Source organism: Malaya genurostris, chromosome 3 (genome assembly GCF_030247185.1).
Source record: "Malaya genurostris strain Urasoe2022 chromosome 3, Malgen_1.1, whole genome shotgun sequence".
NCBI classification, from domain to species: domain Eukaryota; kingdom Metazoa; phylum Arthropoda; class Insecta; order Diptera; family Culicidae; genus Malaya; species Malaya genurostris.
Window position 1 is genome coordinate 276,754,812 of NC_080572.1, and position 13,098 is coordinate 276,767,909.

The following is a 13,098-nucleotide window of genomic DNA, read 5'->3' on the forward strand; positions in this document are numbered from 1 at the left end:
AGCTATTTTTTTATTTCACTTATCTTTTCAAGAAACAATAGAATCTCTTACCTTCATCCAATATATATTATTTTCCCGCTCCACCAGCAACGTGGTGTTTTGCACATTCGACAAGAGACATTAAATGACAAGTGTTTCACCGAGTTTCAGTAAAAGCTAACACACTGCTCGAAATTTCGGCAAACGGATTTGCTGATTTCGGTATATTTGTTGTTTACTGAAAAGTTCAGCATAATATTATTACAAACTTCGGCCAAAGAACGCGCTTTACCGAGATATCAGAATATTACATTAACTTCATTAATATCGAATATTACATTAGCAACATTTATTTTGGAAAAGAGCATATGGATTACTGAACAATAAGTAAAATGTCCTGTTGCCGATCTAATTCGGTATTTTATTATGCCGAGCTCAAGAATCTGTTGCATCATATTCAGCAAAGAGCAAAGTTTTGAATATTACATTTCTTCTGTGGAATTTGGCCTTATTTTTCAATAGACTCCACAACCCATTCATACCGTACAGAACCATTCCCAAGTAACATTTTTAATATTATTAAATACTTGTAGCTGTCTTCAATGCTACATAATAAATCTTGCAATAAAACTTTAAACTCCACGAAAGCCTACTGAAAACCTCTATAAGAGCATGTTCCTGCAAAGTGGACCATTCTTCATAAGGTTTATAAATCAAAATGAAGAATCAGCATGAACCTGCTTTAGAACTCCAAATTCAAGAAAATTTTGAAACCAGCTTTACGATCAACATGAAATTTCTTTGGATGGAATAAATTCCACTATGAATCAACTGTCGTTTTGATGATATTTTTCTTGACTATTTGTGTCATGTCTACTTTGAATGCAATCAGTAAGAATATATTATATTTTAATTACGAGTTTGAGACCTTTTCCGAACGTAAAAACTTCATGCGCTTTTATTTTTATCGTGAATGTAAGGATAAAAATAAGAATTATAACTAATCGCCTTGAAATAAATGCGGTTTTTGCGAAAATCTCCATGATTTATGAAAATTATTTTTTGTGATTCATCGTCATTTTTGTATAAAACTATTCTGTGGCGATAAAACTTATGCATACGATCTGAAAATGAATCATGAAAGTCCAACATATTTCCTCGTTTTTGCATTTCGAAGTTTATTTGATGTCAATAAATGCTACGGTATAGAACATCATAATGGCGGACATGAAATTTCTTTTAATGCAAATTACACTTAACCTAAGAAGCAATAAATCAAATAGCCTACAACTAATGTGTCATAAATGTACTTTAGAACCCTCAAATTTACTCTGAGTGAAATTGTCATAGAATTAACACGCACACACACAAAACTAGAATTATGAAAGAATTTAACTGACAATAATGTTTTAAAGAAAATGTTTGAAAGCAATATTAAGAGTGTTTGCATGGTTTTATTATAGTACAAATTGTGTTATTTTTATTTTATTTTTAGTGTAGGTAAAGGGTTTTATAGAAGCTTTGAACACTATGATATTACTGGTTAAAAGAGACACTTATTATAGTTGTCATAAAACAGGTAGTGATTGAAAAATCAATTACAAAACTCCTATAAATTATAATCAAAACCATAAGGCATTCGAATTGTTACTTGGGTTATTGCTTGGCTAGTGCTACGATCTTACTGGCGCTGAGAATCCTTCCCTGGGCTCGAGCATACGCATTCAGACGTTAATCCGGGTCAAGGAAGATTCAGCAAACACTTTAAACCTCATAAAACAAAGTAAGCTCCATGACGGTTCGGAGGCGGTTGGATGGAGCCAATACTATCCTTTCTCGGTACACTGATCACGAATTCATTTTTCGGACGAGAGACAGATCGTGCCGTAACTTCCGCACATGGTTCAGAACGACCGTGTGTAGGTACCGTGTTCTAGATGGACGATGCACCAGCCCGTGTTAACAAAGAAAGGATTTATTCACTCGGGAAGGCCAAACATTTGTACATCGTTCTCTCTTGCGCTCAGGATTATTGGTTTAATGCTAATTTTTTGGGTTCTAGTTTGCTAACCAGTACATCCATGCGCATCCAGTTTCCAGTTGCTTAATCTGATATTTACTCGACATCTCCCTGAAGCAAACATTTTGAAGTCCCCGTGCGATCATGAATGAATGCTTGATGTATAAAAGAACAACATTGATAACAACATGTTTGGTCACGCGATTCAGTCTAAGCCAAGAGGTTGACAAGCACGGTTGAGCTTTTTCTTTGAATTATCTTGCGTTGCCAGAGCAAAACGTTTTCTGAAACTGCAATACGTGTGATCTTACGTATTGCAAAATGATTGGAACTTCTGTTAACATATATTTAAATATCACAATTTTTTTTCCAATATTCAATATCAAAAGTGGTGTTTGTGTTCGTGAGAAATCGTTCATTGTAACTAATGTGATGTTGTTATGATTGAATGAATTGCATCTAAGATTATTTCTTGGTGTATGTGGTTGAAACAATTGATGTAGTAAATATCATTGTCGTTTTAACACAGCACAAAGGCCGACTGATCGAAATAAGCTTTTTGTTAAATCTGTTGAATGGTGTCTAATTTATATAGGTAAGTTATATTACTTGTAATATGAAAATGTATGCAAGTTTACGGAATTTTTGTGGTTTTGATATTTCTCAGGAAAAATCGTGTCTTCCAAATCTAATCGTCTCTCTCAAAGTAATTCCCCCGGCCCCAATACACTTGAGCCAACGTTTTTTTTTTCCAATTTTCGAAACAGTTAGTTAAAGTCAATTTCCGGAAAAGCCTTCAATGCGCTTAGCGATTTACGTTTGCTGTCTTCAATTGACTCAAAACGGTTTTTTCGGAGTGGTCGTTTGAGTTTGCTGAATAGCCAGAAGTCACAAAGAGCTAAATCAGGCGAATACGGTGTTTGCGGAATGATATTGGTTGAATTTTCGGTGCAAAAATTACGATGACGCGACAGTATATTATCGTGGTGCAAAAACCAAAAGTTGTCGGCCTTTTTTTACGAATAGCTTTGCGCAAATGACGCTTATCGCTCAAATAGTATTCCTTGTTGACAGGTTAGCCGGTCGGAAGGAATTCGAAGTGCAACATACCACGGATTTTATTGATATGTTCTTCATCAGTTGATGTTGATTGCCGTTCTGTCATTTTTGATCCTCTTTGAACAACTTGTATCAATCAAAACCATTTGCTTGTGACATACAATTATCACCGAAAGCCTTTTGCAACATTCTGAAAATTTCGGCAGCAGAAATTTGATTCAGGACACAAAATTTAATTAAACTTCTTTGTTGAATAATTTCACTGATTGTAAAAATCTCCGATTGCACTTCTAATACTTCAGAAAGACAGACGTATATTAAACACTAATGAATATTTTGACGTGACACTTGGCACATATTACATTGACAGTCATACCAACTTGGAAAAAAATTAGACGAAGAAGGTCTCCGCACGAAATATAATTCAAAAGTCTTACTACTTTTTGCCCACAGTAGTAAATGCCTTACATTGAAGATACAACGACTTAGCAATCATTAGTCAAAGTTGAGCTAACCTTTGGTTTGAGAAAAAATGAATCTCGCATCTAATAAATGTACTCAACAAAGACGTTCAACGATATCAGTTTCATTCTAAATCTTTCTCTTGCTTTGGAAAAGTATAAATAATTCACCGAAACTGTTCATTTTCTCAGCAGATATCGTAGCAATCAAAATCACTCCCTCTAGGAGTAAAATTTATATTGAGGGTCTTCCTCAATAGACGAAAAATGAGGAAAATCCCAAAACTTTATTGAGATGATTTTAATTACTTTTTCACTGATCTATCGATATAATCCGCATAAACGTGAAGCTTACTGTTGTCAAAACGAGCAAAACTTGTGAGAGACCCGAGACTGCCAGAGAAAAAATGCGTTAATGACAATCAGAAAACGAGAGAGCATTTGTATGAGAAGATCTCACGCTCAAATTTCTGTTTTGTTGCGGAAAATGAGTTATCAATAGCAAAGTAAGAAATAAGTGCAAGTGTGGTGTTTTCGGGATACGGATCCAGAAGTGGTAGCGGAATAAAAAAGCATAGTGTACTTGATAAAGGTAAATAGTTTTCCTGCGAAAAGTGTCAGATCGATTTTACAAATCAAATGTGTAGTGATGATGCATAAATAATCCTCAAGGGAATAAGCTGCCATAGTACGTTTTCCATTGAAATGTTTGCGCAAACGGGTATTGATTTTCGTTTCAAGAGGATATTTTTTTGAGAAGAGAACGTCGGCAAGTACATGCCTCAACACCAATACGGAACAAACACGAAGGCAGTCAGCCCTCCTTGATGATAAACAATCATGTACACTCTCAAATAAACGTGATTTGGGAAGTCTCTGGTTCAAACGCAGATTAATTTCCTTTTCGAGTTTCTAGAATTATGAGTTTATGGTGCAAAAGGAAAAATATTCCTACGGCATACTAAGGCGTTCATGAAAATTATGAAACTTTGAGCATGGCAGATTACTTTTACCTAAGCGTGTACGCATCCTTCATCGTTTTTCTTGTAGTTAACTCAAGTTCAGGACCTGGGAAAACGAAGGGTGGTTAGTCGTGTAGGGAGAAAGGAAAAGTAGGTCATCGAACCTACTTGGGTAGTCCTTACGATGTGTTAGTGTGAATATAGCAAATTTAATTTCAATGAAATGAAATGCTGAACTAACATATTTTAACACGATTATTGCTAATCTTGTTACATTGCGACTGGACCTATGTTGAGCATAGGAAGCTATATTGTATGTGCATATAGGGTAACTGTCCCGATAGTTCTCATAATAGTCGAATTACCACATTTGTGTTTTACTAATTATTAGCCAACAATCGACGGACTGCATTGTAATCGGTGCTAATAGTATTCTTCCGATTATAAACAGGCAACATACCATAAAAATTAGTGTAAAATAAGTGCAATACTCTGAAGTGAATGCATCAATTCTTTTCCTTCAAGTCATTGCATTGAGCAGAAATAGTACAACTTTCATTTCTAACTGGTTGTAATATATGAGATGAGCTCATGCAACTACATGTTTTAGCATTGACATATGTTCTGCAGCAATTTATATGGTATTATTAGCTCTAAAACTGTTTGTCGCGTATCCGTATAATGTTTTTTCGTTTTTGTTAAATTTGTATTTTTTTCCACTCGAAATCGATTTGTTTTACGTTTATTTATTGTAAATTTGAACGCGTTTCTCCTCGATTTCGAGTTTTGATGTGGTTGATGCTGGTAGTTCTGAATACATTACTGTCAATTTGTTTGATGAAGTTGCAATTCATAATTTTTGCATCATTTCTTCATGCATCTGTAGTTGGTTTGCCCCATCGATTACTATTTTGAGCGGCTAGTGGCCTAAACTAAATCGCTTTAAAAGAAAATAAATTTTATTACCACTATATTACTTCGTGTCGAGAGCACCAGAAACAGGTGTCCGGATCAATCCAGGAAAGTATGTCTGGTATGCTAAAAATATATGTTTAATGTTACAAACGATGTTCATCCGGAAAACAGATCTTCGTTTAAGATAGAAACTGTGTCAAGGTTTATTTCAATCTGTTTACCACTACTGATGCAGTGGGAAAGATTCATACAACAATTTTGGTTTCTTTGTTTGCAAAAAAGTATCGGAACATTGAACACTATTTGTTTGATTTTCAAACTCCACAACCGTCTATGGTGTACAGTAATTTAATTCGGTGGACCGATGGCATCGCATCATCAGCATGACTGACTCTAACTTGATTTTTTCTTTCCTCGTGTGAATGCGAAGTAGTAACGTAAACTACGTTGAGCCTAGGAGTTTTCGCTACTATAATTCACCTTCACTGTTTCTTATTTTCTTTGCACGATGACGCATGGTCGCTCATTTAGAATGGGAACGCATAGTGGTTGAGTTGAATTCCGAGCGCGTCGTGTGCAGAAATGTTCTTCTGCCCTAAAGCTAAAATTAAAACTCTGTTGGGGAAGGTGCAGTGCGTTGTTCGGCTCCCAATGGATATTCCCCAACACAGGGAAGACGTAAATTCAACTTTCTAATAAAAATAAAGCAAATGCTCTTGAATTTTCACGCAATCGATTGTAAATTTTGTAGCACAGTAATGATCGCTGTAAGAAACACGGCGTTTCAGTGATTTTGTTGTTTGTAAATTTCCAATTTTCTACAACTTTAAACTTATATACTTTGACGTGTTTTAAGGCGAAGCATATTTCACAATTTTGGTAGAAGAAAATTCACGCGGTTTCTGAACTGTCGTAAACGTATATCTTTCGTTCGAGGTTGTTTTGCCTCGAGCAATTTTGTTGCACTGCTTGCTCAAAAAACCATTAACCTAGCCAGTTTTAAAGACACTTGAAGGGCGATCACGAAATTATCGCAACACTTCAAAATTTCATTTATTTGAATTAGTATATTTTTAGTTTGGATTTATCTTTTCCAGTGTAAAACTCCTATTGTGGAGATAAGCTTCGACGTGTGTTTCATTATCCATCACACAGCAACTGTATCTGATCGGCATCACCATCTTCCTAGTAGGATATTAGCAAAAGGTTGCTGCCGGAATGCTTTGAACCAGGCATGCATGTAATTCAGCTCTTTCCGTTGATCCTCTACATTCTAGAAAACACCGATATTTTTGACAATTTCAACGCGTGAATTTTAGGGATATGAGTGTGTTTTCAACCTATCTCAAACCCCATTGTCTGACAGTGGTTTATAGAAAAAAGATGTTTCCGTGTGTTTTGTTTATACATGCATCCAATTTAGTCCAGGACTCAGGGGGGTGTTGAATCAATCGAATTCCGACGATCCATTACGTATGCAGAGCCAATCGTGTTCCGAAGACACCGTTCCATCGACCAGCCCCGCCTAAATGAATTGTTTGCATCAAATAGATGCAAACATTATATAAAGACTTTTCATTTCTTGTAAATGATAAGCAAACGACGCGTATTTAGTTTATGTTATTCGGTTTTGTATGAATACTTGACGTTTTCCGTTCTTACCAACATTCCAATTTGAATCCAATGTCCTATTTCTTCCCCATCATAACCAAACCTTCAGTCTTCTAAATCAGCGAATTACATCTTTGGAGTATAGTATGATATTGCACACTTTTAAGTATTTTTCTATAGACGCTCCTACTAATAACCATAATAATAAGTATAGAAAGATTATCTTTACTCAAACAATGGCTTTCACTCATAAGAAGTATTTTGTTTTATACGTCAATTTTTTCCAAGGATGACATGGAAAGAATTCTAATCTATGGATATTGCAAGGAATGTTACAGACGGCTTTTATGAAAGCAAGTTGACGATTTAAAATCACGTTAAAGGGATTTGAAACGTAATTATGAGGATTGCATCGATCTTCAAAAACTGCTGGATAAATTTGTCGCATGGTGTCGACGAAACCATCTTGTGATCAAGTAATCACATTTCACCGAATACTTCATCCATTAATCTTCGACCAATTGACCAAAATTGATGAACAAACACTCACTTAGTGTTGTGTTAGATGCAAACGTTACATTCAACCCGCATCGTTCTGCTTTAATATCTAAGGCAACGAGACAACACGGATTCGTGGCTAAAATCGGCAGAGATTTCAAGGATCAACATTGTTCGAAGGCACTGTTGCACTGTTCTTTAGTGCGTCAATTGCCTGAAAAATGCCAGTTTGGTATGTAGTCCACATCAACAACAAGCGGATTGAGCGTGTTCAAAAGAGATTTGTGCTAAGAGATCTCCCTAAGTGACATCCCTTGGATCAGCCACCGTATCCTGATCGGTGTCGCCTGTTAGGTCTTGACACCCTGGAGGGCGAAGGAAGATTCAACAACACTATTCTGAATGGCGGTTCAACATTTCTAACACTCTTAAATCTGTAATTTCGGAACCGGAATAACTGGATCTGAATAACGTTCAATAAAAGCTTATTGGACCGTAAGACTTTTCTTTTAAGCCTAAATTTGATATATTAGGTTTAGGCGTCCCTGAGAAAATGCGGCGAGTTCCGTGAGTTCAGACTACTATTTCCGGTACTTCCGGAACCGGAAGTTTGGAACTGATATAGCCAAAGTCGGTTATTTCGTCCAGCAATTAGCGTAAGCTGCAAATCAAAACAATTTCTAGACATGTTTATAAGAATTTTTCCGTTGTTTGCATCGTCACTCTAGATTATGTTTTGAAATCTTAAATACTCTTCACTCTACCATTGCGGAACCGAAAGTCGGTTCAGGACGAAATGCAACAGAATCCAAGAGACCGTAAGACCTTTCATTTGAGTCTAAGTTTGTGAAAATCGGTTCTGACATTTGAGCCAATAATGTTTAGAGTACCATACTGCGGTTTTCCGGAACCGGGAACTAGGAACCGATAAATAAACATTTCAAATGCTTTGGGCATCAGCTGTCAAGACACACACAATATTAGCAATATATGGCTAGTTCAAAAGATTTTACACATCCATTTATGTAAACATGCTCTTGAAATAGATTTTTTTTAGCTTATTACTTTGTGATTTCGGAAATGGAACTCGTATTCTATGAGATTGTTAGACTTTTGAATCTAAGCTTCAGAATAAGAATATCATCATGTAATTCCGGAACGGGAAGTTGGATCCGGATAAAATTCAATAGTGGTACGTGCTTTCCTCCTTTCTATATGAAAAAGGCAAAAATGGATAACATCGAAGATTGCAAGTATGAATAATCTTAGCTTACGCAGCATTTCAGCGCAATCGAATCATGGTTGTAGCAAAGCTGCTACCAGAACTGTTCGGCATATTTGGCAATCAGGTAGTAATTCGAAAGTACACGAAAATATCGAAAAGTATACGACTCTGCTGGAAGCTTGGTAGGCAAGAGGAGAGATCAAGGAAGACTTATAGAAGTACTGTGAACTTCTTTATAGGTTTTTGAGATTCTGGAAGGAAATTGCCGGGATATCTAAATTTTAAAAATGCAGTAGATTTCGACTTATTCACAAATCTGATAATGAAATGAGGAAAATTATTTCTTCAGTTGGAGCTCCTACCCAGAACCAATAGGGAGATAGTTTATACCTTAAACTTCTAATCATTCTCAACTGCATCAAATGACAGCTTTTCACCATATAATTCATTCAATGCTCACCTTGCCTCTGGGAAAAAAATCATCTTCGATATTGAAAAGCTCAATGGATAAAAAAGTAAGGGCGTTAAAGAAACAATTACTTACTACTTTAACCCAACCAGAAAAAATAGAAAATTCAAAAGAATATCAGTAGAACTCAATCCTGATATTCCACATCCGCTCGAAACCAAACTAAAAAGGTTTGATTTGGATTTAGTATTGAACAGTAAAAACTATCAAATAAAAACTTTACTAAGAACGACCAGACAGATAATTTGAAGGCATCCGAAATATACAAAATTTCGTTTTCACATTGCGACAAAAAATGCATTGGACAAACGAAAAGAGAACGCTGAACATCCGTTTCAAAGAACACTTCGCTGAAATTTCGAAAGCTTCTAAACAAATGGAAAAGAGATTACCATTCCATTTCAAGTCCAAAGTAGCTAAATGTGCCATTATTGAAGATCATGAACTTACCTGACAGAAAAATTACAAACAAATTTATAACCCATGGAATCTGAAACGACGTAGCTGAAAGTTTAGAAATATTAAAAATATATTGACTGCTAATGTCACCTCGCGGATCAACATAATCCGCTAAGCAGACGTAAAGTCATTGCTGTTTACAATGCACTTTGCGAAACGTAAAACAATTAAAACAGTCATATGCACTTCAGCACAAACCGGTACCCACGAGATACCAAAACCTAAATGACTATATAAAATAATTCAAGCTTTTTATTAAACCACCACCAAATAAATTCTGGCATTTTAAGCTGCTACCTAAGTACTGCCTTGATCAACAAGTTCCCGGAATCATTACCGTGTGGCGCTCTCAGTCACCCGATTAGATTTTTGATTTTTTTAGGTTGCACTCAGGTTTGTCATTGATATTCTATCAAATTTTCTGCTTGATATCTGGACATTTCTGTAATTTTTGCAATGGAATTGAATTTGCATTAACGAGTGTGCATATAATTTTGCGTCGAAAACGGTTTCAATGATGCGACGACATTGCAAATGCTAGAAGAGTGTTTCAGCAACGATATTCTGAGGGAAACAGTCGTTTATTGGTGGTACAAAAGTTTCAGAAGTGGCCGTGAGTCTGTGAATGATGATGAGAGAAGCGGTAGGTGATGCTCACAGTTTTCATTGATTACAAGGGTGTTGTGTATCATGAATTCTTTCCGCAGGGTCAGACCGTCAACAAGGAGTATTATGTGGGCGTTATGAGACGTTTGCGTGAAGGAAAAAAGACCAGATTTGTGGGCAAACAACGACGTCAACGCACTGTCACATAATGCCATCGTTATCCGTGAACATTTGGCTAAAAACGAAACGAATACACTGAGGTCTCTTTTTACGCGGGGGATACGTACCGCATAAAACAAAACCGCGCAAAAAAAAACCGCGTAACTTGGGAAATCCGCGTAAAAAACCGCGTAACTTCGAAAATACGCGTAAAAAAAACCGCAAAACTTTTTTTGATGAACGAAAAATTTTTTTGATGCAAATATCTTAGAAAGCATGAACGTCCAGATCTGGTGTAGTCTCGAAACATTTTTTTTTTAAATCGACTTCGGGATTTGAGACTTTGAGACCGCGTAACTTCGGAAATCCGCGTAGAAAAAAACCGCAAAATGGATTTTTTTTTAATGCAAACTGTCTTAGAAATGCATGAAACCAGATCTGGTGTAATCTGGTGTGAAAATCGACTTTGGGACTTAGAAAATTTGAGACCGCTCAACTATAGAAACCCACGTAAAACCTCATAGAGAGCCATTAAATAGTTCTGGAATATTTCTTCATGTTTTTTTCTCATACAAATTTACAAGTTCAAAATTTTTACGATTTGCTCAAAATCACAGAATAAATGGAACTTGTATTGGTAATAAAACAATATATCCTGCTGTCTATTCGATTTTTCAAATTTATTTATTCGACTTTCAAAATTCATACAACAGTTGAGTTCAAATATAGCATACAACAATAACAAATTTAAAAAAAAAAACAAAAAATTAAAAATTAAATCACTATCGTAAATTACAAATTTACGCTTATTTGTATGGATTGTAACACCGCTGGAAACTTCAGTACCAATGTTTTCTAGCATTTCTTTCAATAATTCATATTCTTCATATTCTTTGTACCGTACCATACAATAATTAAGATCATTTTTGAAGGAAATAGCACATTTTAGGGGGTATATTAGGGTCACATTTAAAAAAATGCTCCGCTAGCTTATTCGCCAAATCTAACCTTTCCTTAATTTTTGTCGCACTTATTTCTTGGCTATCATCGATCGCAGGGTCAATTGTATCATTGAAGTTGTCCAATGCATAGCAGTTCAACTAGAGCCATAACATAAACGTGAAATATCTGACAAAATTTGAAAAAATTATCCAACGTTTTTAGTTTCTTTCGACTTGTTGAATTTTGATGGATGTAAACATCCACCATCCAGTTATAATCTGACTCATATTAGACAACAATGAATAGACAACAATGGATTGATTGGTAAAATCAGATCTGATTTGCAAGTGTGTCTGTCGAAATGATAAGATGGCAAATGTTGCATGAGTTATGAAATAAGGCAACTCTGGTAACCTGTCAACCAACTGTCTTACACTGATAGAACTCGAAACGTTAGACGGAAGTACTTTACACTTCATTTCGTCGCATGTGACCCGACACTTAAATTGCAATATAAATCTTTCCATCAATCGAACAGTAGATATACTACAAATGTATTACAACCCAACATTCAATTGACTTGACACTTGCGTTTTAGTTGTCATTTAAACTGCTGAAAATGATCAGGCCTAATTATAATGTGGTGATGTTGTTTGCATAGCTTGAAAATGCAAATACATCTTATCAGTCATACAAATAAAAATATATCAATTCTTAGTGAATTTCACAAAAGGCTGCAGTTTATTTTCTTTTCCGATTGTTGAGAAGCGATCACGAACGTTTTCATTAATTTCCCACTAATAACTTATATAAAGATACTCACTGTCCCAGCCTCACTTTTACGTATTAATAGGCCCGGGGACAAGATTTATTTAGGTGCCCCAAACAGATGGAAAGACCTTATTTTACTCGCTGAGTCCCGTCAAGTGCCACCTAAGACCGTGGGCTCCGGGACACGTGCCCCCGTTGCCACTCTGTGAAAGCGGCCCTGCACTATCCACAATCTCTAAAATATGTAGTTCAAAGTTTGCTATTTGTTTGGTCACTATTCGGATAGTGTCATAACAAAATAGTTTTTTCATAGTGGAATCTTAAAAGAACCAATCATTCTTTTTAAGACGTTTCATATTGGTACTGTGAAACGCATTGAAACAAATGAAAGTATATTGCCGTCCGTGCACAGGGCGTGCCGAAACTAAACCGTACCGGAAGAGTTTCTTTTATACCCCTTCGGTCCAGTTCAGAGCCGGCACAGTTCAGTACACGTACGCTAATATTATTCCACACGTATTCAATACGTGTATAATTTTACTAATCAAAGTAAAACATATTAACAAGTCGAATCCAAACAATCCGAAAGTCTTTGTTAGGGAAGCTCAGTTTTCAACCATTGGATTTAAACCCATTGAACCAATGCTTAGAGCTGAAACAGTACAATGGGGTACCGTTACCCGTAACTGAGGTCTTCTTAACTTGGAGATATGGATCGCACAAAAAAGCACGCAATAAATAACTGCGCATCTTCGTTAATCCGCGAAAAAAAATCGCAAATTATCGGAAATCAGTGTAAAAAATAAACCGCGTAACTTCGGAAATCCGCGTAAAAAAAACGCGTAACTTCGGAAATCCGCGTAAAAAGAAACCGCATAAAAAAACCGCGTAAAAAGAGAGCCCAGTGTACCATTCAGTAACCTCCGAATTCACTTGATTTGGCTCTCTGTGACTTTTTCCTA

At 36.0% G+C, this 13,098-nt stretch overlaps 1 protein-coding gene across 1 annotated transcript in view; it reads left to right on the plus strand.

The window, feature by feature from the left end:
* The first annotated feature begins 4,001 nt into the window (after positions 1 to 4,001).
* LOC131435100 (BTB/POZ domain-containing protein 2) overlaps positions 4,002 to 13,098 on the plus strand; it is a 42,795-nt gene continuing 33,698 nt past the window's right edge. Inside the window, exon 1 of the mRNA XM_058602627.1 lies at positions 4,002 to 4,111. The gene's annotated coding sequence lies outside the window, so the exon portion shown is untranslated. The remainder of the gene's footprint in view (positions 4,112 to 13,098) is intronic.